Source organism: Sus scrofa, chromosome 11, assembly GCF_054392235.1.
Source record: "Sus scrofa isolate SSC_HxYL_T2T_F1_AM1 chromosome 11, Sscrofa_HxYL_maternal_Yorkshire_Landrace_v2.0, whole genome shotgun sequence".
In the NCBI taxonomy this organism is placed as follows: Eukaryota; Metazoa; Chordata; class Mammalia; order Artiodactyla; family Suidae; genus Sus; species Sus scrofa.
Window position 1 is genome coordinate 83,760,563 of NC_139393.1, and position 22,487 is coordinate 83,783,049.

General features: G+C 48.3%; 1 long non-coding RNA gene across 2 annotated transcripts; it reads right to left on the bottom strand.

Moving 5' to 3' along the window:
* Positions 1-9,287: 9,287 nt before the first annotated feature.
* Positions 9,288-17,408, bottom strand: LOC106505356 (uncharacterized). 2 transcript variants are annotated; one of them, XR_001299689.3, is made up of 5 exons: positions 17,133-17,408; positions 15,280-15,544; positions 14,182-14,465; positions 13,349-13,465; positions 9,288-11,383 (listed from the first exon to the last, which is right to left on the bottom strand). It is a non-coding gene; the product is annotated as an uncharacterized LOC106505356 (long non-coding RNA). The 2 variants fall into 2 exon arrangements; XR_014820124.1 differs by having other exon boundaries at positions 17,129-17,333.
* Between the last annotated feature and the right edge of the window lie 5,079 nt (positions 17,409-22,487).

The following is a 22,487-nucleotide window of genomic DNA, read 5'->3' on the forward strand; positions in this document are numbered from 1 at the left end:
ATAGCCAGCAGCACCCCCCCCACGATTCTGCGTGGCGCTCGGAAGGGCGAAGGTCACTCTGAGAGCTCCTGAGGCCAGCATTTGCCGGCAACAAAGCTCACAGAATCCTGCTCAAGGGTTTGTCTAGTGCATCAACTATTCCTCTCATTTGGGGCTTCATACGACGTTCTTGTGCTGGAACAAAATTGCACAGTCAACTCTGCCACCAGGCCGGGATCTTGGTGGGGCTGGGGGTGGGGGTTTTGGGGTGTCTCCTCACATCAACTTCCACTCCACAAGCAGCTGGCTGCCTCGTGCTTAACTTGAGTTCTTAGTGTGTCTTTGTGTCTGTGGGCCGTGTTTCAACCAGGGTCAAGGGCTCAGAGGTTCCCCGGAAAAGCAATTCTTCTCATTCTTAACCTCACAGCCAGAAAGGAAAAGATCTGGAAAATTCAGAAGCCTCTCTATTGAGGTAGGAAAAGAAGACACACAGGAGAGAGGGCGTGACGTCTCCCACGTCCCCCTCCACCGAAAGGCTAAGAGGTGACCCCACGCCCCACCTTCAGATTTGGGGTGAACACTGGAGTGCACCATCACACCCCAGCGAGAGTGGGCGGGGTCAGAGGCATCAGCAGGACCTTCTCTTGTTCGGGAAAGTAGCCCTGAGGGCGTCTGGGGCAGAAGCATCTCACCGGTGAATGGTGGCACCGTTGTGTGGCCACATGGCCAAGTCTCCAAGCTGCCCTGTCGTGTCTGGTGCACACTTGGGAGGGTGTGGCTCTCCACCAGGCATCACCGGTGTCCTGAGAGGCCACGGCATTGTCGTCTCATGGACGCGGGCTTGGGGACATTGAGCGCAGTGTTTATGTCCATTCTGTCTGCGAGCTGTAGAGCCCCCACGTGGGGCCAGCCCCTCCTTTGCCACAAAAAAAAAAAACTTAGCAGACAGGGTTTCAGATCCAGATCATTGACCTAGGGATGTAGATTTCTATGCTCTGGAGTTTCTAGCTACCCTGTATGTATTTGAAATAATCTCTACTTCAAAAAAAGATTAAAAAGCATTTGTTTACTTAAATTTTCCCTATGGTCTTCCACTAAGGAAGTGTCTGCTCCCTCTTCTACTTGACCTTGGCCAAAGACCCGAAATCTTGAGAAAAAGATGATGCAGATCATGTTCATTTGGGAGTCGGAGGTGATGTGTCATCAGGGCTGATCAATAGCCTCTTGATTAGGTGGTTTTACAAGAAATGCAAACTCATTCAGCCTTGCAAGGCAATCCTCATTTCTTCGCTGCTTAGGATAATTTGCACCCAGGGCTAAAGATCAACACAAAGCAGAAATCCAGAAAAATCTCACAGGCCTCCCCATTTATTTCCCAGCCATGATAAAGGAAGTAGCAATTACTAAAGGTCCCCTCTGCTCGAGGCTTCATATGCAAAGTGGATAATGCACTTGGCAGTCTTGCCAGGTAGGGCTCGGGACTGCCCGTCTCTGCAGAGGCGCATGGATTCGCTGAGCCCTAGAGTGACAGGGAGGCAAAGCGGCATGAAAAGTCACATCTGCTTCACTTCAGGGTCCCACTGTTTTCTCCGTGCTGTGAATTCATGCAGGCGGCGTAGGGTTGGGGACAGGCAGGGGGCGTGGATTCCACACGCAGGAGGACAGGCGACCGACCGCACAGCGTCACATCCTCCAGACGGACGTCATCGCGTCTGGCAAGTGTGAGACCCTGAGGACCAGCACAGGACAAATGGCAGAGTTTGGGGAACAACCACAGCGGGATCCGGGTACGAGACATTTCGTCACATCCCGTGCTTTCGGAACCTCTTCTCTGTCTTCTGTCCCTGAATTGCATGTGTGATGGGTGGCAAGATGCAGATGAGGGCAGTTGAATGACGTCACTCTATGAGGCAAAAGCAAATGAGAGTAAATGCATACATGTTACTTCTAGTTATCAACCTACTCTGCGATTCCTGCAATGGTTTGGTGAGAAACCATCCCTCCTAACTTCTGCATCAGGCGCGCCACTCTGTCTTCAGACACAGACAAGATCTGGTCTCTTTGTAAGATCTGAGCCCAGGAGGCGAGCTGCCCGCTTCCTTCTCTCCGATCCCATGGCCAGTGGGTCGAGGTAACCTCCCCTAGTCCCCCACCATCCGAGGCATCTCTGCAGCATCCCCAAGAGCCACCCCACTTCCTCTTTCATCTTTCAACAAAGTACTATGTTGTGAATCGATTGTGCCCATGGTTTGCTAGAATTGTGCTGACTGAAGTTTGAGCTTTAGCCTCTAAACTTGCTATTTCAAAACCTCACTTCCTAGTACAGCTCAACCCCCTGGTCCTGGCCATCTGCACCAGTTCTCTTGCCCTCGGCAGGAATGAGGTGGTGTCACGAAAGGGCCTCTGAGATCTTAACATGCAGACAGCGACTGCTATGTGCACAGCCTGCTTACCACTTCCCGCTCGAGTCAAAAAAAGAAAAAGATTTGGGCCACTTCTCCCCTCTTCTTTTCTTTTCTTTCCCCCAGTACAACTGGCTAAGCACCTGCAGAGAAGACGTGGATACACACATACAGCTCAGGCTGCCTCGGCCGCCGAGGGATGAAGGCAGCAGAACTGGGCTCATAGCACATTCCTCATTGCACGTGGTTCCGTCCCCTTCACAGTTTGGACCGAGGGCTGGACGTATTCCACGCCCATGGGTACATTCTGGCTCGGTGAGCGTGGAAATTATAATATTTAGATGTGCTTCCCAGTTCTGCAAAAGGGAAAAAGTGTGAAAAATGTGGCTGCAGATTTAGGAAGTACATCGAGAGGAGCTATACTTAGAAGGCTTTGGTTTTCTGTAGACAAAATGTGAGGGCCGTCTACAACCTCACCAAAGCAGAAGGGCTTGGGAGCCCGAGAAGAAAGCTCTGGACAGTGTATGCGCTGTCCGAACCGAATTTCCAGGTCCGGGAGACCTGAGGACTCTATTCCAATAAAAATGATGGTTGGATCGCTGCATTTCAATTCACACATTTCTTTGTTTTAACTTCATCATCTATGAAATACAGTATCATCTTCCTACTTAATGGCATTATAAAATAATCGGGGAGACATGATAAATTTGAGTTATTAGCGTACATCCTGAATCTCGAGTAAATAATGGAAGAAGGAGAGGTGGAAATCGGAAAGCACCCACGGATAATAGAACCAGGAGCCATAATCCCCAGGTGTTTGCAGGGAACTAATCATTCCAGAGACAATTTGATTGCTTTTGTGATGGAATTACAAGATTTATGGAGGAGAGCATTGTAGTGGATGTCTGTCTAGAATAAAGATGGTAATATCTTGGATACAGTGTTGCATCGAATCCCACTTGCAAAATACATTTGTGTAGGTTGGAACTGTCACTAGAGCAAAAAAAGCCGCCGAGGAGAGGCTGCCAGGCTGCCAGTGAATGAGCGGGAACAAATCGTACGGTCTCCTTGGTCCCTACTGTAAACTTTGACTTACAACAAAAGTGACCTTGGATTTGGAGTTGAAAAATCTATTTAAAAGCCGGCAGCCCAAAGATCGTCCTGCATGTTGACCTTGCGGAACATCTGAAATTTCAAAAACGGACCGGAAGATACAGTAGGAGTGAGGCTCACCAATCACAGATTCTTGAGCAAGAAGTAAAAGCTACATAAATTCTGGCCAAAGAAGCACAGCGTGTGCTCTTCGAGTTCTGAACGAGGACTGTTCCCTCGTGACGAGCTGGAGGGGTTCACTAGGAAGGGACTCCGTGCTGAGGAGGACACGGGAAAAATGAAGGAGCACTTGAGAGCGGAGAGGGTGTGGAGAGAATCCTTAGCGGAGTCAGTTACCCAGAAGTTCAAGTTTCCGAGAGGGGGTGGAGGTGGGTGGAAGGCATCTTCCTAACTTAATTTTGCCTGGTCTTGAAACTTATGTAAACGGAATCATTGGCTTAAAGTGTGTAGTTTGTATGAATGTGGTAGGGATGCCATAGCAAATGCCACAGACTGGCCCCAACAAGCAAAACATTCTTCTCTGAATTCTACTAGAGCCTGGAAGTCCAAGACCAAGGTGTGGGCAGGTTTGGTTCCTCCTGACAAATTCATGTTTGTCTGCTTGTTCTATCACAGACACTGAGAGACATGTGTTAAAAGGCACCCACTGTGATTATCTATTTCTTCTGCGATTTTTTGCTCTGCAGATTTTGGCGCATACAAAGTACTAGGCAAAGTTCCCGTCATGGCGCAGCGGAAACGAATCCGACTAGGAACCATGAGGTTTCGGGTTCGATCCCTAGCCTCACTCAGTGGATTAAGGATCCGGCATTGCCGTGGGCTGTGGTGTAGGTCACAGACGTGGCTTGGATCCCACATTGCTGTGGCTGTGGTGTAGACTGGCAGCTATAGCTCTGATTAGACCCCTAGCCTGGGAACCTCCATATTTCTTGGGTTCGGCCCTAAAAAGAAAAAAAAAAATACTAGGCACATATAAACCCTGGGGTTTGGAGGGAATGGAGGGCTAATGTATTGAACCTTTTATCACTGAAATGCAAGCTCTGTCTTTATTCATGCTTTCTGTTTTGAAATTTATTTTATGTCATATTAATACTGTTACATCACTTTTCCTTGGTTAGATTTCACAAAATGTTATTTTCCATCTATTAACATGAAGTCTTTTAGAACACCTGTTATTGTGTTAGGTTTGTTTTTTTTACTGAGTCTGAAATCATCATGATTTAACTGGGGCACTTAGTCCCTTTGTAGTTGACGGGATTGCTGATATGTTTCGATTTTTATTTATATTAAATTTCATGGTTTTTCCTTGTCCCAAATTTGGATGTTTCTTCTTTCTCTTTCTCTTTTTAAAAAATTGTAGCTTTTTATTCTTTTTTTTTTTTCCTCTGTTTATCTGGAATTAGGCATTCTTGCTGTTCATCTACTGACCCCCTAAAAATTACCCCTGGCATCATTACTTTATGCAAATCTGGATGACTCAGGCCCCAAGACCATTAGAGCTTGTTACTCTCCATCATGCTGGGAATGCTATTTTTGACAATGCAACTTATTTCTACGTGTTTAGCTCCAGAAAGAAACATAGCTATTGTTTTATAGCCTCGATATTCATTTAGATTACCCTACACGCTTACCACTCTCTGCCTTTAACCTTTCCTTTATTTTGGAGATTCTATCCGGCATCCCTTTCTTTCCGTGTAAAGCCGCGCCTTCAGAATTTCCCTTCATTAGAGTGCCCTGATGTAAACAAATCTTTCAGTATTTGGTCTCTGAAAATAAATGTATTTTGTCTGTACTATTTTAAGATATCTTGCTGGATCACAATTAATCAGCTGGTACCCTTCCCCTCCCCCAGAACCCTGAAGATAGCCCCTTATCTTCCTCCTGATGTTACCACAGTGATACACCGCAAATAATTCTGTCATGCCCTTGGACACAGAACTTGAACTCGGGGTCCAGGGATGTGATTTTTGCCCTTTTCCCAAAGGCATTGTTCCCGTGAGGCCCCCGCATTAAGTGAGGCAACAAATGTCAAACCCCTTCTCTGTTGGGATGGGTCCTCTAACCCCAGATCCATGTATTTACATTAAGACCGAGGACCCCTCTGGTCCGGAACGGACCCTTTGTTGGCTCCGGCGGAGGGACTCGTTTTCTCACTTACTGCTGACGATTTTCAGGGCTGCCTTTCCTTTCAGAACGTTCATGGCTTCCTTTCTTTCTTGGGAGCCTGACCTATCTGTTTAATTCTCACTCTTCTTGTCTTTTTACTTAGCCTAGCTAGGTAATCGGAAAGGGATTGTTCCACGTTAATTTTGCCAAACACATGGCTGGAGCTGAGTCCCCATACCAGCAACGCTTGTCTAACTTGTATTGAAATGTTCCAGCCATATAGCCAAATAGGAAAAGCTTCCCAATTAATTTAATGACACTCATATAAGCCTAAAATATTTTTTTCCAGCTGTACTCAAAAGAAAAAAAAAAAAAAAGGAGGAATGATTAGCCAATTTTCCTGAAGTATAGAGACTGTTTAAATTTAATCCAGTAGCATATTCCATGAATAATACATCCTAATCAAGGAAGATTTATTCTAAGAATACAAGAATAGTTTAATATTGTGGAACATATTAATACTATTCAATATATTTCAAAGAATAATGGTTTGGAAATAACTCTAGAATAATATTAATTTAAAAATCAGAATATTAATAGTCTGTGGAAAATAATTCCACTTTTACACCAAAAGTATATGTATCTTTATATAGCCAAAAAAAGGGCCAGGATAAATCAACACTGAAATGCATAGAGTTCTTTCTAATGGTACGATTACAAGTGGCTCCTGTTTTCTCCGTGATGTGTTTTCTAATTTCCCGACAGTCAAGCAGGTATTACAGATCCGACGATACGGATGTGTTCCTGCTTCCATGTCTGCTGTCAACCCAGCGAATCTGACAGCTCACTCTGTTGGCCAGAGCCCCTCCTGATCACACGTCTCTTCTAAGAGGGCTCCCCTCACAATTTTCAAAAGAGAACCTTTAGACACAAGGACCGTCACCCCCAGACACCTCGATCTTTCTCAAAGCCGTCTTCTTGGTCAAATTCCTTCACCGGGCTTCTTATGTCTACCCTTCACAATATCCAGCCCATCAGATGCCTTCATCTAAATGCCAGTTTCATCCTATTTCCCCTCGTGAGATGTCCTGCCTGATAAAACACTGAGTTCCTTCTCTGGTTTTCCCTCCATCTCTATAGCCCTGAAATGTCACTACCTGATTCGGTATTGAAGTCGATAATAACTTGTAATTTTTCCTGGTTCCCCTTTGCTTGTTAATTCAAAACCAGTGTGTGCTTACCCAAAGTCCAAACATTTTCATTATTTTCTTGGGGTTTATGTTTCTCATTTATTTTATATCTCAGTTCCCAGCACCTTCCATAATTCAATATACAGCATCAATAAAACAGGAGGTAAACCTGGCTCATTGGTTATTAGTATGGAAACAGCTCTCTTAAAAAATACAAAAAAAATAAAGTCTGTGCATTATTTGTGTCGTCACTGCAGAAAGAAACATCACAGACACAATTTAAAGGAGAAGTACACCATAAAACTGTGTGTGCCTTCAGTAAAGTTAAAGACACTATTTTTTTAAAAAAATCAAAGTATAAACAAAACACTATCAACTTTTCATTGGGATTCTAAGGGAGCTTGGGGAAAAAGGTATCAAAAGAAACAGTAGACGCCTGGTGGGGGAAATTTGATCATTCAAGGCATGAACCTAAGCAAGAAACCAGAGAGGCAAGGCCTTATGTTGTGTATACAGCGGGGGACGAATAAATATTTCAGCAAGTGTCTAAGTCAAGGTCCCAGTTCCTCCTTCGGAAAAATACCGCAGCCCAAATGGACCACGGTCGGGATTTTCTTCTAAGTATCCGAAGATGTGTGTTAACGATTCTATTCATCCTCCGTGTTGCGGTCACTTCATCTGTGTTCTGAAGAGATGGACACGGGGTCCCTCTGGGAGCCTGAGGCTGAAGATATAAGGTGCTGGCACTCCTGCCTCCGGGTTCCCCTGACTCTTCCCTGTTCCCTCGCCCCCTTAACCACCCCGGCGTCGCCGAACCCCACACGGATCCCTGAGCCCGGTCTCTAGCACTTAACCCCCATCTGACAGGATGAAACCTCACGTCTAAAATTCCTCATCATTTTTCCTCTTTCTTTTATTGCCTGTCCTCTGTTAAATCATAAGAAATATGACAGCCCAAACCAAAAGGGACAGCCCCAAAAGCAGAGAGCTAAAAAAAGCTGACCTGATATAGAGGTAAAACATACAGTTTTTTGAAGCAAAAAAAAAAAAAAAAAGGAATTCCTCGACCATTGCGCCCCTTGCCCTGAATATTTTTTGTATGTGATGTTTTTTTCACGTTCATTAAAAGTCAATGGGGCGCCTCCAGGCAGTGGACTCTTAGTGAACACTTAAGGCTGGGAAAGGTGTGGAGGCGTCTTAAATGCCAATGACTCAGTGACAGAAGCCGATCTGAACAGGCTACATGCTATGCGATTCCAGGTCGATGCAGTCTGGAAAAGGCAAAGCTACGGAGATGGTAAAAAGCTGAGCAGTTGCCCAGGGTTTTGGGGAGAGAGGAGTGAAGAAGAGGCAGAACCCAGAGTATTTGGGGGCAGCGGAACATCTCTGCATGATACGATAATGATGGATTCGTGTCACCAGGCATTTGTCCAAACCCGCAGGATGTACCTCACGAGCGAGCGTTCATGTGACCTACGACTTTGCGTGACTGTGTCCGTATAGGTTCATGACGTGCAACAAGTGTGCCGTCTCCTGTGCAGGCGGATAGGGTGGAGACGGGCATGGGTGGCGGTGGGCGGAGTCTCTGGGAAATCTCTGTACCTTCTGCTTAATTTATCTTATTTGTTAATATATATATATATATATATATTTTTTTTTTTTTTGCTTTTGAGGGCTGCACCCATGGCATATTGGAGGTTCCCAGGCTAGGGGTCCAATCAGAGCTGCAGCTGCCAGCCTACACCACAGCCACAGCAGCACAGGATCTGAGCTGCCTCTGCAAACTACACCACAGCTCACGGCAATGCTGGATCCTTAACCCATGGAGCGAGGCCAGGGATCGAACCCACAACCTCACGGTCACTAGGCAGATTCATCTCTGCTGTGCCACAACTTTCATACAAGCCTAAAACTGCACTAAAAAATAGTCTTTACAACCAACTGATGGAAGAATCTTAGTATGATTTGGATGAAACAAGTACAGCTCTTCCCCCTTACAAATTCATTTCTAAAGCAGCAAATAGTTCTAGACACCTCCCTGAATTTCCAGAACATGGATCCTTAAGACAGTGGATGGCACACCTTCCAGCAGTGGGAGGGTGCCCCGTTTTACTGATGAATAAGGTTTAAAATTAGGAGGAAAAAAAAACAAACACAAAAAGCAGGAATCCCTCGTTGCCCCTAATAGAGCGAGGATTGCAAATGCAGCACTTTTTCAATCGGTTTGCCCTGCACCAGTCTGCGAATGCTGATCATCCCTCCGGAATGAGCTCAAACCGCACCTCCCCAGCTCGGTCCTTGGAATCACACCCTCAGATTTTTGCAACTCAGTTATTACTTGTTTAATATTTTCTTTCTATTTTTAGTTTTGTTTAAGGCTGACTTAAACCCAGTCTCCGTTTTCATTGCCATATTGTCACACCACCCATGTGCCATCAATAGAAGCTATACAAATAAAAACATAACCAGTTACCCCAGAAGCACCTAAAATCATCACTAAATATCAAAGACCTTTTATTCCCTTCTTTAAATTCCATCATGTAACAAGCACACAGCATTTTTAACACAATGGTGTTCCTAGGAGGTGCTCACATCTTAACATTAGACGCATATAAAGAGCGTTCTATTATATTTAACATAGGTTCACATATTCTGATAAAATTGAATGTTAGGTTTATTTCCCTCCCTCCTTCCCTCTCTGGCTCCCTTTCTGATAAACACCTAGTTATCCTTTGTTTAGCAAACTGAGTAACTGAGGCGGAAAGGTTAAACGACTGCCTTGTGATTCCCCGTGATTAACTTCACAAATATTGCAAAAAACAATAGCCTCGTTAGCCCAGGAGCCACTGGGTAACCTAGACCCTAAATGAGAAAAGTGCTCAAAAATCAATTTAATTATGAAAAGGAACAAATTCTCATTCCCAATGGAAGCCCCATCTCCTGAAAGTTAACCAAATGGACTCATAGTATTTAACGTGTTATGAGCTTCCTAAACCAGGTGGACATCGAATGCTCCTGGAGCAGCATGTGTGAATTACTGACTTCACATCGAACCTGCCTGTACTGAGAGCTGGAAACGTCTAGCCCTCATGTTGCCGTCTGATGTTGTCACTGAAGAGTTCTTCTTATAGTAAAAGGCGCGTGGAGTGGAGTTTGGAAGCATGTGTGTGGATTTTGCTGAGTAACAGAGGCCCTGGGACAATGATTTGATTCTGGGCATCGTAATTTATCCGTATTCAAAATGAAGATGCAATGTCTTCGCCAAGGACTTCACTGATTGGTTGTGAGACGAGGGCGTGTCCAACCGTGGAATACTAAGGAAGAGCTTTGGAAGTTTCCAGGGTTATTTGCCAGAGCGGGTAGATTTGAAATCGTCCTGAAATTGCTTGCAGGATAGGTAACATAGAAAGTTAATGATGGACTTGACCTCCTACTGAAAGTAAGTCCGCTGAGAGGCAGGACAGACGGCAAAGATACGGAAGACGTCGGCCGACGCTGCTCCCAGACAGGAGCAGACCTTGGAAAAGACCAGCGCCCTTCCAAGAACAACCATAAGAGCTGAAGAAAGCACCCACACCAAACACAAACACAGCAACAGTGTAAAGCCGTCCAAGAGCCACCGAGGCCGCCAGAACCGAGGGTCTGAGACTCCAGAGGGAAGCCAGGGTGCTGGGGCAGCGTTGCACCCCTGCTTCCTCCTGTGTCTTTGCTCCATCAGCTCTGCCAGGGCCGAAGCAAAGGGGAGAAAATCAGCGGCTCCAAACGTCTGTTCATATCTCCAAGGTCCTTGCAGCTCACAGGCAGGTGACCACCTGGATTCCTGCAAGTGTCCCAAGCGACGTGTCCCCCTAAAATTCACATCCATCCACAACCTCAGAATGTGACTGTATCTGGAAATAGGGTCTTTGCAGATGGAATCGGGTCTATTAAGATGAGGTCATGCTGGGAATTTGACTTTGTGGCTCAGTGGTAAGGAGCCCGTCCATGAGGACTCGAGTTTGATCCCTGACCTCACTCAGTGGGTTAAGGATCCGGCGTTGCCATGAGTGGTGGTGTAGGTCCTGGATGAGGCTGGAATCTGGCGTTACTGTGGCTGTGATGTAGGCTGTAGCTCTGATTCAACCCCTAGCCTGGGAACTTTCATATGCCGTGGGTATGGCCCTAAAAAGCGTGCACACACACACCCCCACACAAAGATGAAGTCATACTGGACCTAGATCCTCATAAGAAGAGGGCACAGAGGGACACACAGAGGGAAGCGAGAGCCAAGACGGGAGCAGACCTGCAGCCACATCTCCAAGCCAAGGGTTGCCGGGAGAGGCGCAGAGAGCACCGGGGAGACTCCCCCCACTCCTCGCGCCCTCAGCCGGGTGGAGACTATGATGTCCGGCTTCCAGCCTCCAGAACCGTGAGACAGTAGCATCGTGTGGTTCTGAGCTGCCCAATGGGTGGTATTTGTACAGCAGCCGTAGGAGTCCAGTAGACATGGTGGGGCCCCCCAGCGGGATGCTGCAAGTTGGCAGCTTTCATACCATTTTTCTCTGAGTCTACGCAGGAGAAGTTGGAGTCCGGAAGGAGCCCAAGGCCAGCCAGCTGGGAAGGAGAACGCAGCAAATTAGAATCTCAGGTTCTCCCCCTCCATCCATCTCCATTTCTGTCCTGCGACTCTGTCACCCTCACCCTTGCATTTCTCTCTTAGGTGGTGGACACATCTTTTCTTTAGCAGGTTGTTCTCCAGTGACTGGAACAATAATTGAACTTCTGATGCTCCCTTGATCAGAGGATGGGAATTAGGTCTCATATGCCGGCCATCTGCCTTTCGTGCTACTAAATTAGGTTTGATTGCTAGCGATTTCTTTTGCAGGAACGAAACTGGCCCTCTGCGGCACCTCTGACTTGTCACTAGAGCCGTACAATATTATTGACATAGAAAATGACCCTGTCTACGAGGGCTCCTTCACCCTCATCCTTTGTTTAGGTTTATAAATTGATTCTTTTGATCGTTTGAGTTGAACTAGTAAACTTTTTATGTGGAGTGAAAAATGGGGCGCTATAAACTCATTATGAGGCCCATGACGGGCAGACTGAATTGAATCGGGTACAGCCAGCAAGATCCAACGACGTATGATTATGGAGGAGCCTGTGCTTGAGTTCTGATTCATAATAATTTTAAAGTCTGCTATTTGCCGAGTTTGTAATGTTCCTGGCAGTTAAACGCAAAGCCGTAATTCACAAAAGGAAGATTTAGAGTTTCTAACCTTTTCGTTTTGGAAAGGATGGCTGCTGGCATCACCTAAACTCAAACACCACAGCTTCCCGTTGAGACTGGTCTGTGGCTTGTACTTCCCTTTAAGCCCCATCAAAGGCAATTCCTAGAGGGTGTCACGTGTATCAGCAACTGTCGTTCCTTTTCCTCCATCTTTCTCCAAAAGTGTCTGTTGATCATTTACCTCGTTTATTGTTTATTGGCCTCAATCCCCCCCCCTTTATTGGGGGGGGTCTTTTTTAGGGCCACATCTGAAGCATAAGGAAGTTCCCAGGCTAGGGGTCAAATCCAAGCTGCAGCTGCCAACCACAGCCACCGCCACAGCAACGCCAGATCTGAGCCTTGCCTTCAACCTACACCCCAGTTCACAGCAGCACTGGATCCTTAGCCCACTGAGCAAGGCCAGGGGTTGAACACGTGTCCTCATGGATACTTGTCAGGCTCATTACTGCTGAGCCACGACGGGAACTCTAGCCTCAATCCTTTGAGTCTCAGAGTAAGTGAAGTGTGTTAGGTGAGTTTTTCTCAACAAAATCAAATCAAATGTTTCATGCTTTGATATATACCAACATTGTCTTGTGTGGAGAATGTCGGTGGATTGCACTCTCATCTATTTTTCTATGTGTTTGTGGGTATTTTTTGAGAGAGACTGTTTGTCTTTAACTTTGATGCTACTTCTTACATATCGTCTTTCATTCATACAGCTATTCTTTTGGGGTTTTTTAAACGCTTTTTATGGCCGTATCAGGTGAAGCATATGCAATTTCTCAGGCTAGGGGTTGAATCAGAGCTGCAGCTGCCGGCCTACACCACAGCCATAGCAACACCAGATCCAAGCCACATCTGTGACCTGCACCATGGCTCATGGCAACACCAGATCCGTAACCCACTCAGAGAGGCCAAGGATGGAACCTGCATACTCATAGATACTAGTTGGGTTTGTAACCCACTGAGCCACAGCGGGAACTCCCCACACAAGCTATTCCTGAATCAATCTGTTCAAAACAACAACAAAATATTTTACTCAACAAAGATTATTGAGCATATAATATATGCCATGCCCAGTTCTTGCTCCTAGAAGTTTGAGGGCGCAAAGATTTAAAATAGAACACTAGCCCTTGAGAAATTCCGTCTTGGGAGAAAATAAACCAAAAAAAAAAAAAAAATTCGAATTCATTGTGCATCAGTTAGGAGTTGGTACCACTGAAAGTAATGTTGGCTTAATAAAAATAGAAATTCTCTATCCAGGGCTGATATGGTAGTTTTTGCCACCAAAAACCTTAGAGACTCACCCTACTTCCAGCTCACCACTCCGCAATGTCTAGGGTGTATCCCTTGTCCTCAGGTACCAAAAGAGTTGCTAAAGCTCCAGCAATCATAAGTGCATTCCAGGCAGCAGGATGGAGGGACTATAAAGAAATATCAAAGGACATGAACGAGTTATCTTTTAAGTCAGATTCCTAGAGGCTGTCACTCAATAATACATCTGCTTACATCTCAAGGGCCAGAACTTAATCATATAAACACTCTTGTGAAATCTAATCTTTCTCCCCACTTCCCCACCCCCGCAGAACCCATAGCATATAGAAGTTCCCAGGACAGGGATTGAACCCAAGCCACATCGCAACCTAAACCACAGCTGGGAATGCAGGATCTTTAACCCACTGCGCCAGGCTGGGGATGGAACTGGCACCGCCACAGAAACAAGCCAGACCGTTAACCCCCTGCGCCACTGCAGGAACTCCTAAAATGTAATCTTTCTAACCGGAGCCACTAGCCCAGATAAAAGCTGAAGTTTCTGTTTCTATTAAAGACAAAAAAAAAAAAAAAAAAAAAAAAAAAAAAGGACCTGGAGGGACAACCGTTTGGTTGCAAATTGGTAACATTTGACGTTTCTGATCCAAAACCATCTACCATGAGGTTTAGGGTGCAGGTGAAAAGTGGTGGGAAGGTCGATAGGACCAGACTGGAAGTCTGGAGCGGTCATGGTGTCCCGGGTCGGGACTCGATCCTGTGACCCGCAGAGAGTGGACATCCTCCTGCCTCGTTGGATTTGCGTAGAAAAAAGCACAGCGATCCTCCACGCGCTTCTTCCCCTTCGTTGCTCTTTTTAAAAAATTCCTACCTTCAAACAGTTGTACTGGCTGATGTGGATTCAGACGATGGTTGCGGCTGCATTGAGCATCCTGCACTAGACTCGCTGCAGCCCAGCCGTTGCCTGGAGCTCTCTCTCCGATCAATACCAGCCCGATCCATTCCAGGAAGGACCAGAGGGCAGGACCGGCCAGGCCGCAGTCCAAGTGCATGCCGAGGGACAGAGCCTTGACGTCCTTGGCGGGGGCAAGGAAATCTGGCACCAAGCATGCAGTTCCTCGTGCTGAAGAGCGAAATGCCCCCTTTTCGGCAGAGCTGCATGAGAACACAAGCTTGGGACAATAAGGGCTCCCAGATAAATAGGGGGACGCTTGGGACCAATGAGGACTTCTGGTTTAAATGTTGCCGGTCTCACTGGCCAGGGATCAACGCAAGTCTGTCGCCCAAGATGCGGAAATCTCCACAGTGCTTTTAAAAAGAAGCCCATCCCCGACTTATCAATATTTAATAACACTGGGAAAGAGTGGGTTATTTCACTCTCCCTGAAGGAATTCTACACTCAGAGTGTTGTAAATTTCCGCGGCTCCCAAGTTCCTCTTTGCTGCGCAAACAAGACCTCAGTCTTCATTTATTCTGGGGGTTATACACCAGGCTCGGGTGGTACTGGTGGCACTTCGGCCTCATTGTTGCTCCTGCTGTTGCTGCTCCCCTGGGTGAGGGCCACGCCCACCCCGGACGTCACCGCATCCTAGCATCTCCCTTCCTAGAGGGACGTCTGCGCCTCGCTCAGGAAAGATCCGAAGCACCTGCTGTAGGGTCCCCTCACATTGGCCTTTGCCCTTTGCCCTTTGCCCAGAGTAAATGGGAAAGGACAGGAAGCTGACAGGGATGGACCTGTCCCCAAAAGACCCACGTGTTGAGACCCTAGTCTCCTTGTGACTATTTGGAGAAGATGAGGGAGGTCTGAGCGTGAGCCCCTGATCGGCGGGACCCGTGTCCCTACAAGAAGAGAGTGTCTGGGGTGGGGGCGGGGGCGGGGCTCCGAGAAAAGACCCACGGGGGCCAGCAGGAAGGCGGTCGTCTGCGGGCCAGTAGGTGAGCCCTCCCCGGAAACTGGCCGAGCTGTTACCTTGATCACAGACGTCCCACCGTTGACCCTGATGAAATGAAATGAGGCTCTGAGGTTGTAGCCGCCTGGCCCATGGTGTTTTGCTACGGCGCCTTGTACGGAAGCCAACGTGCCACACTCCTCTCGGGCCAGGATGTGCCCATTCTGTCCCTCTGTCTCCAGAGCCCCGTGAGGCCATTCATGTCTTTCTGGAGTCATTCAATCAGAGCCCATGACGGGTACAGCATCCTACTTGACCAGGAAGGACGAGCTTTTTTTTTTTTAACTGTAAAATAGACATAACATGGCATTTACCATTTAAACCACAGAACCATTTTCAGGGGTACAGCTCAGCATCATCAAATGCATGGACACTGTGCGGCCATCACCACCACCCGCCTCCAGAGCACTTTCTTTTTCCTAAAGGGAAGCTCCCTCCCCAGTAAACACTGCTGACACCCCCTCGTCCTCTGCTCTTCTTTGCTTTTACCTCTGACGAAGGTAAGTTCCTGGGCCAGGGGTCAAACTGGAGCTGCGGCTTTGATCTACACCACAGCTTGTGGTAGCGCCAGATCCTTAACCCACTGAGCAAGGCCAGGGATCAAACCCACATCCTCACAGAGACAGCAAAGGGTCCTTAACCCTCTGAGCCACAGTGGGAACTCCTCTATTCTGCCTTCTGTCTCTATGAATCTGACTCTGCTGGGACTCTCACATAAATGGGATTTATTTGTATTTTGGTGTATGGCTTATTTCACTTAGCGTAATGCCTTCGGAAGTCAACCATATTGTCACATGTATCTGAATTGCATTCTTTTTTAACGCTGAATAATATTTTGCTGTATGTGTAAATCATGTTTTGTTTACCCATTCAGCAAATCTCTGGTGTTTTTGAACCCCCTTCTGTTACTTAGAAGAGCTTTCGGAGTTCCCGTTGTGGTGCAGTGGAAACAAATCCGATTGGTAACCAGGTGGTTGCAGGTTCGATCCCTGACCTCGCTCAGTGGGTTAAGGATACAGCGTGCATGAGCTGTGGTGTAGGTCACAGACATAACTTGGATCCTGCCTTGCTGTGGCTGTGGTGTAGGCCGGTGGCTACAGCTCCGATTCCACCCCTAGCCTGGGAACCTCCATATGCCACAGGAGCGGCCCAAGAAAAGCTTCCTTTGCTAGGTTACTTTTCTTGTTTCTTTTTCTTATTTATTTATTTATTCATTGCTTTATAGAGCAATCCCAGATCCTTAACCCACTGAGGGAAGCCAGGGATGGAACCTGCATCCTCATGGATGCTGGTTGGGCTCCTTACCCCTGAGCCACGATGGGAACTCCTTTGGTAGGTTACCTTCCTTGTTCCTTGAGGATCTTGATCGACCATCCCTGAGATTCTCAACCTGAGGGGAGCCTTCACATCCCCCCCTGTCGGCTGGGGGCTGGGAACTTTGGTGACTTTTGGAGGCATTTTTTAGCCACCACTAGTGGCGCTGTGGCACCAGTGGGAAGAGAGCAGAGATACTGCTGAACAGGGCACAGGAGGCCCCACCACACCAGGTGGTCTAGCCCAGAGGGTCATAGTACCGAGGCTGGGAAATCTGCTAGGCATCCACGTATCACACAGGAGTACTGGGTGCCTCGGCCCACGGGTTTCATGCTTCAGATTCCATGGTCCATTCTGAACGCCCCACGCCAGCCAAGGAACACTGCACCCACCCTCGGAAGCAACCCAGCTTCCACTAGTGCTTGCTCCTCGCTTCCGACCCTGGTTGCTCTGCACCCCTGTGCCCCCCGGAGGAAACTCCTCCCGTTCTCTTGCCCCGGTGATGACCCTGAATTTCATCCTTTGTCCAGGCTGGACCCAAGCGGCAACCTGTACTAACCTGGGCTTCCTTCACCCCTGACCTTCAGCCTTGGCTGCAGGAGCAGATCCACCTCCAGGTCAAGGGCACGTCTTTGTCACCCCGGCTGTTGGGTTCCACTGCCACGTTCCCACAAAGCTACTGCACTCACTAAAAGCCTGCATTCTCTGCTTTTAATTGGCCCTTCGGCTGCACCATGATTTCCTGAATGGCTCTTGTCTTGCCTTTTTTCCTCAATGCGTCATCTATAAAAACCTCCCCGCGATTTTCTCAGCCCTCTGTGTCCCTCCCGGGTGCATGACTTCACCTCCAGCTTATTCACAGAACAGGGACACAAGAGCCACACCCGTCCCCCCGCGCCCCCCTTTCTAAACAGCTCTCTCCTCCTCCTGCATCCTTTGTAACTGCTTCGCCCACACGGAGCAAGCAGAAGCCCTCATTCTTGTCGCTGCCAGATTTCTCAACCCTCGCCGCCTATGCATACCCAACTCGAGCTGCAAACTTCTAGAATGATTTGTAATTATTGACTTCCTGGCTGGCTGAGTCTGGCTCCCATCTCCAGCACCAGAGAGACGCTGTCCTGGCGAGCACGTGCGTTCTTCCCTGCCCGTCGCGTGTTTATTTCCCACTCGCCCCCGCCTGGCAGGGGCGCTAGCCCCCGGCAGGGGTGTTTCTGTTTGCGTTTGCAGCTGTGTCTTTGACGGTCCGTGCCCCTGAGAAACCTTGCTTCGGTTGTGGCCTCTTAGGCTCTCACTTCTCTCTCCGAGTGACTTTATTTCCTCTTCCTCCCTCTGACTTCGTAAATGTAAATATCTCCCTCAACTAGTTCCTTTATCTCTTACCAGTTTGTTCCTTTTTTGCTTCACGAGGAAAATCACCCATAAGCAACATTTCTCATTCCAAGACACTGAAGAATAGCTCCATTTTACCTGAGCATTTTTTTTCTCCTTGTTTTTATGGCCATACCCACGGCATATGGAGGTTTCCAGGCTAGGGATCCCATCGGAGCTGCAGCTCCAGGCCTACAGCCAGGCCACAGCCATGCAACACCCGAGCCAAGCTGCATCTGTGACTTACACTGTAGCTTGTGTCAATGCGGGGTCCTTAACCCACTGAGCGAGACCAGGGACTGAACCTGCCTACCTGCATCCTCGCCAAGACCATGGTGGGTCCTTAACCCCCTGAGCATCCACGAGAACTCCCTTACCTGACTATTTAAATGAGCCCACGCATCCCTGGGTGGGATGTTCGATGCCCCTCTGTTCCCTTATTTCTGTTAGTGGCACACTTACCCTCCCCGTCTCCCACCCCAGAAGCTCTTCCATCATCTTGGACCCCATCTCTTGTTCCCTGGGGCCAAGAAGACACTAACCCTGTCCCATGTTCACGTCTATCTCACCTCTATCTCTGTTTTCTATTCTAGGATCACCTCCGAGCCCAGAGCTTTTCACCTCATGGGACATGGAAACCCTCCTTCACTGGTTTCCTTCCTGACATTTTTTACTTTTTCAACATATTTTGCACAGGAGCCCACACTGAATACTCTTAGGGCATATTGCTTGATAGCTCGTTGTCCTTGTTCACGTCTGGCTGGCTCGGAGAAGACGGATTGGGTGGGGAAGGGCTGAGCCAAGATTCCAGCAGATCCACTGGCTCTAAGCATCCAGCCACAGAAGCGTGGCGTTGGAGATGGGACTTTTCGAGCACTCAGAAATGTGCGTCTGGAGAGCTGAGCTGCGCCCAGAAGGTTGTCTGCAGACAGGGTGGAGCTGGTGGCGTGTGCAAGCCATTCCCGCAGAAGCAGGGCACTGCCCACGACCGTCAGCATGGCGTCTGTATCCTGGAAACCAGCAGGTGGGAGCAGGTGGGAGCTGCTGCAGCAGACACTGAACGCTGATTTATGGACAGATTGGGGCTTGTTGGCAGAAAGCCGAAACGCCAGCGCGGCCGAGCGCTGTGAGGGGCAGCCTGGAAACCCGCAGGATGGTATGTTTCAGGGAAGTGCTTGGCAGCCTCAAAGCAGGACCCAGAGCAGGACAGGACCCTGAGCTGATAAACTACTGAATTAGGACTTCCTCCACTCCCCCTACCTGACCCCGCCTGGGCCGGGGAGCCCAGTGTCCTTGTCCCACGGTTGTCATTATTCAGGAAGAAGCGGGAAACCAGAACCCACCAAAAATCTGAGCACCTATTCTTTTTCTCTAGGAAAAGAGCCAAATCCCTTCGCCTTTCAAAAGGAACCCCCAGAATGCAGACTCATTCATCTTTTTACCTGGGATCCCAACTTTTGCCCTCAGATTCCCTGTTTTAGTCAACGCCCTAAACCCCCAAGTAGATATTTAATTTCTCCATGATCCTTGGCCTCTCTGACCCATCCTGCCACCACCTGCCGCTAAAACTAAAGTCTCGGGAGTTCCCATGATGGCTCAGCAGTAAGGAACCTGATTAATATTCATGAGGACGTGAGTTCGATCCCTGGCCTCAATCAGTGGGTTAAGGATCCGGCGTTGCTGCAAAAGCTACGGCGCAGGTCACAGCCGTTGTCTAAATAACTTCTCTCTCAGTTCCTCGCATGTGTATTACATTCACCGGCTGTCTGTTGTTTCGGGCGTATCTTTAGCTCCTCTTGGGGTTTTGTCAGCCTTCTCCAGGCAGAAGGCAAGGTCCTTGAGACCAGAGCAAACACATCCCGCCTCCGCCTTGGGGTCTCCCACAGTTCGTTCAGCGGGGTGGCTGACCCACCGGTCGTCGTTCAAGAGGTGGTTGTCACCGGCTCCTTTAGCACACGAGGGCCCGGGAAGGAAGGATTTCCCCCGCCTTCGTGTGTTCCCCGTACATTTTGTGAGTTCCTCTCATTTACATTCCTCTTCCGATAAAAGCCTTTGCCATAGTAACAGAATTTCCTGGCGATGCTCAATCCTTGGTAAGAAGCAGAGATGCAGATTTCTTGGCGGAAGCGAAAATGCATACACTGACGATTAAAAAGCCAATGTGTTGGGGGAAATAGACCAAATGATGATTTTTCTTTTGTTTTTCCTCCGAGTCTTTATTTAAAGGTCTTTTCCGCAAGATAAATATTGTCACTCATTGACTGTGTATTTCAAATCACTGGAGGTGTTAGGGTTTGGCTTTTTTTTTTTTTTTTTTTTTTTTTTTTTTTTTTTTTAGCACAAATCCAAGAGCTTTGAACAACTGAACCTTCCAGGTCTAGCGAGACTACCCTATAGCTTAAGATAAAATCTTTTTTTTTTTTTTCTTTTTCTTCCTTTAAGATGAGAAGGCGGGATGGAATGGAACTCGTGGAGAGAGAGAAGTGAAGACAGAAGGCCACATTTCTTTTCCTGCAGTAAACCACTGCATGAGAGGCACGGTACGCTGCCTGCCTCTGCTCCCCAAACTCTCGGGGGGCGCTTGGTAACTGCCTAGCTGTGTATCTGTCTAGGTCAGCCGGGTGCCAATCACAGAGCTCCTTGGAAGAGAGCTGAGGGATGCTCTGATCTCCGCTGGCCTGCATCCCTCAGCTCTCCCCTTCGGTGCAGAATGCTGCCCTCCCCCCACGTGGGCGCCTGTGGGTTCCCTGCCTGACCTGCCTCCAGCCCGAGCAGCAGCGCAGCTTAGAGGACACAGTCAACATTAGGAGGCTCGCTTCCACCCCCCCTCCCCGGTTGGGCAAGCTAAGTCTCTGGTCGTCCCTCAGCAAAGTGGCATCCAGGGTCTAAACTTCCGGGCGGGGGGGGGGGGGGGACCTCATTATAAGAGGCAGCCTGTGTTCTTTCTGGCTTTTCAAAATAAGCTGAGCTCCTCGCTGGTGGAGAAAAACAAGAACATATTGACAGATTGATTTCTTTTCATAGACCGATTTCCATCCTAACAAAAAGTCTGCGCTGTTGAGAAGAAGCACAGCGTGTACCAACGGGCTGTAACTCCCAGGGCTCCTGTCGCATTCGAAAGGGCCTCGCTGTCTGACTGAGGCTGAGGACACAGGGCTGATGTGCCATGGTCCTCTCCCAGCTCCTTGTTTTTCACGCTGCAACCTCCTCCTGCTTCTCGCCTCATTATATTGTGAAACGGACCTGGGCTTTCTTTCCCCGCCAATCGTTTTATTTTTGTGAGCTTCCCAGCATTTGCCAGTTCAGATGTTGCACCCGGGGGACGTCACTTGTCCAAAGGAACTGCTCTGGCAGGAACGAGGGCCGTCGCGGGTCATGCAAAATGGGAACGTCTTGGTGGGTGTAAACCACGATCCCGGGGTACCTCCGCGAAAGGGGCCCTCGTCACTCACAACAGGGTCGGGGTGAGGAGTTCAGATGGTGCGACGGGGCCTCACACATCCCCAAACTATATTTTTCTTTGTTTTGGGATCCAGTGGATCGGATTCTGTAATTGTTCCCAGGCTGAACGCTCCCGAATGCTGTTTACGCCACGTGTTAGCTCCTCCAGCCCAAGTCTGTAAATGAGTCTGGATCAGCCCTTCCACGTCGGGAAGTGAGAAGACCCCCTAATTTCTGACCTCTCCAGACTGTTTGTTCTACACGGGAAACGGTGGCCTCAGGAGGACAATTGTCCTGTCCAAATCTCTGCGTTGTGTCACATCCAAACGCCTGGCAACTTGTAAAATGCGTCAGCACTAAAATGCTCCCTTTCGGTAAAAAAAGGAAGACAGCCCAAAGACATTAAAAATAATCGTCAAATGTAACTTGGTTTGCTCCGCTTAACTTTATGTGATCAGTAAATTTCTCGAGAAAAGCAATGAATTAAGAACTCTAATTTTTCCTCCTCTACATAGAGGAATATTGATTGTGGCAAGAGTTGCTGCATGTTTGCAGCACCAGGAAGGTTCCAGAAGGGTCCTCCTGTGAGAAGATCCTCCACTGGCTTGACCGGAAGCGTGGCGGGTGTTGGATGCCCGGTGACACCGTGGTTCACAAGCACAAAATGACAGCCCACTGTGATGCTCTGTCAGGCGGTAGCCGAGATTGAGATTTTTGCACCAGAAAGCAGTGTTGTTTATTTGCCTCCTCTGAGGCCCAGAGAAGGGAGTTTGCCCAGATGAGGGCGGGGCAGGGGCTGGGCTGATGTCTCCGAGAAGCAGGCTTTGGGGTACAGCAGGGGAGACCCTTCAAATATCCCCCAAACAAGACAGGTACCTTTTCCCAAAGTTCCTACAGACAGAGAACTATAGGAAACTAAGAAATTCAATTCAATTAAAAAGGCATAGTGAGGACAAGAAGCAGCCATGAAGCCCAGTTTGGAAAGCCACCCACCCAGGAATTCGGATGCTGGAGGATACGGGCTTGACCCCTTCAGGCCAGAGCAACAGCAGGGGTCCAGGGGTGCCCAGAAGTGACAGAGAGCACAAGCAGGCGGGCAGGGCCT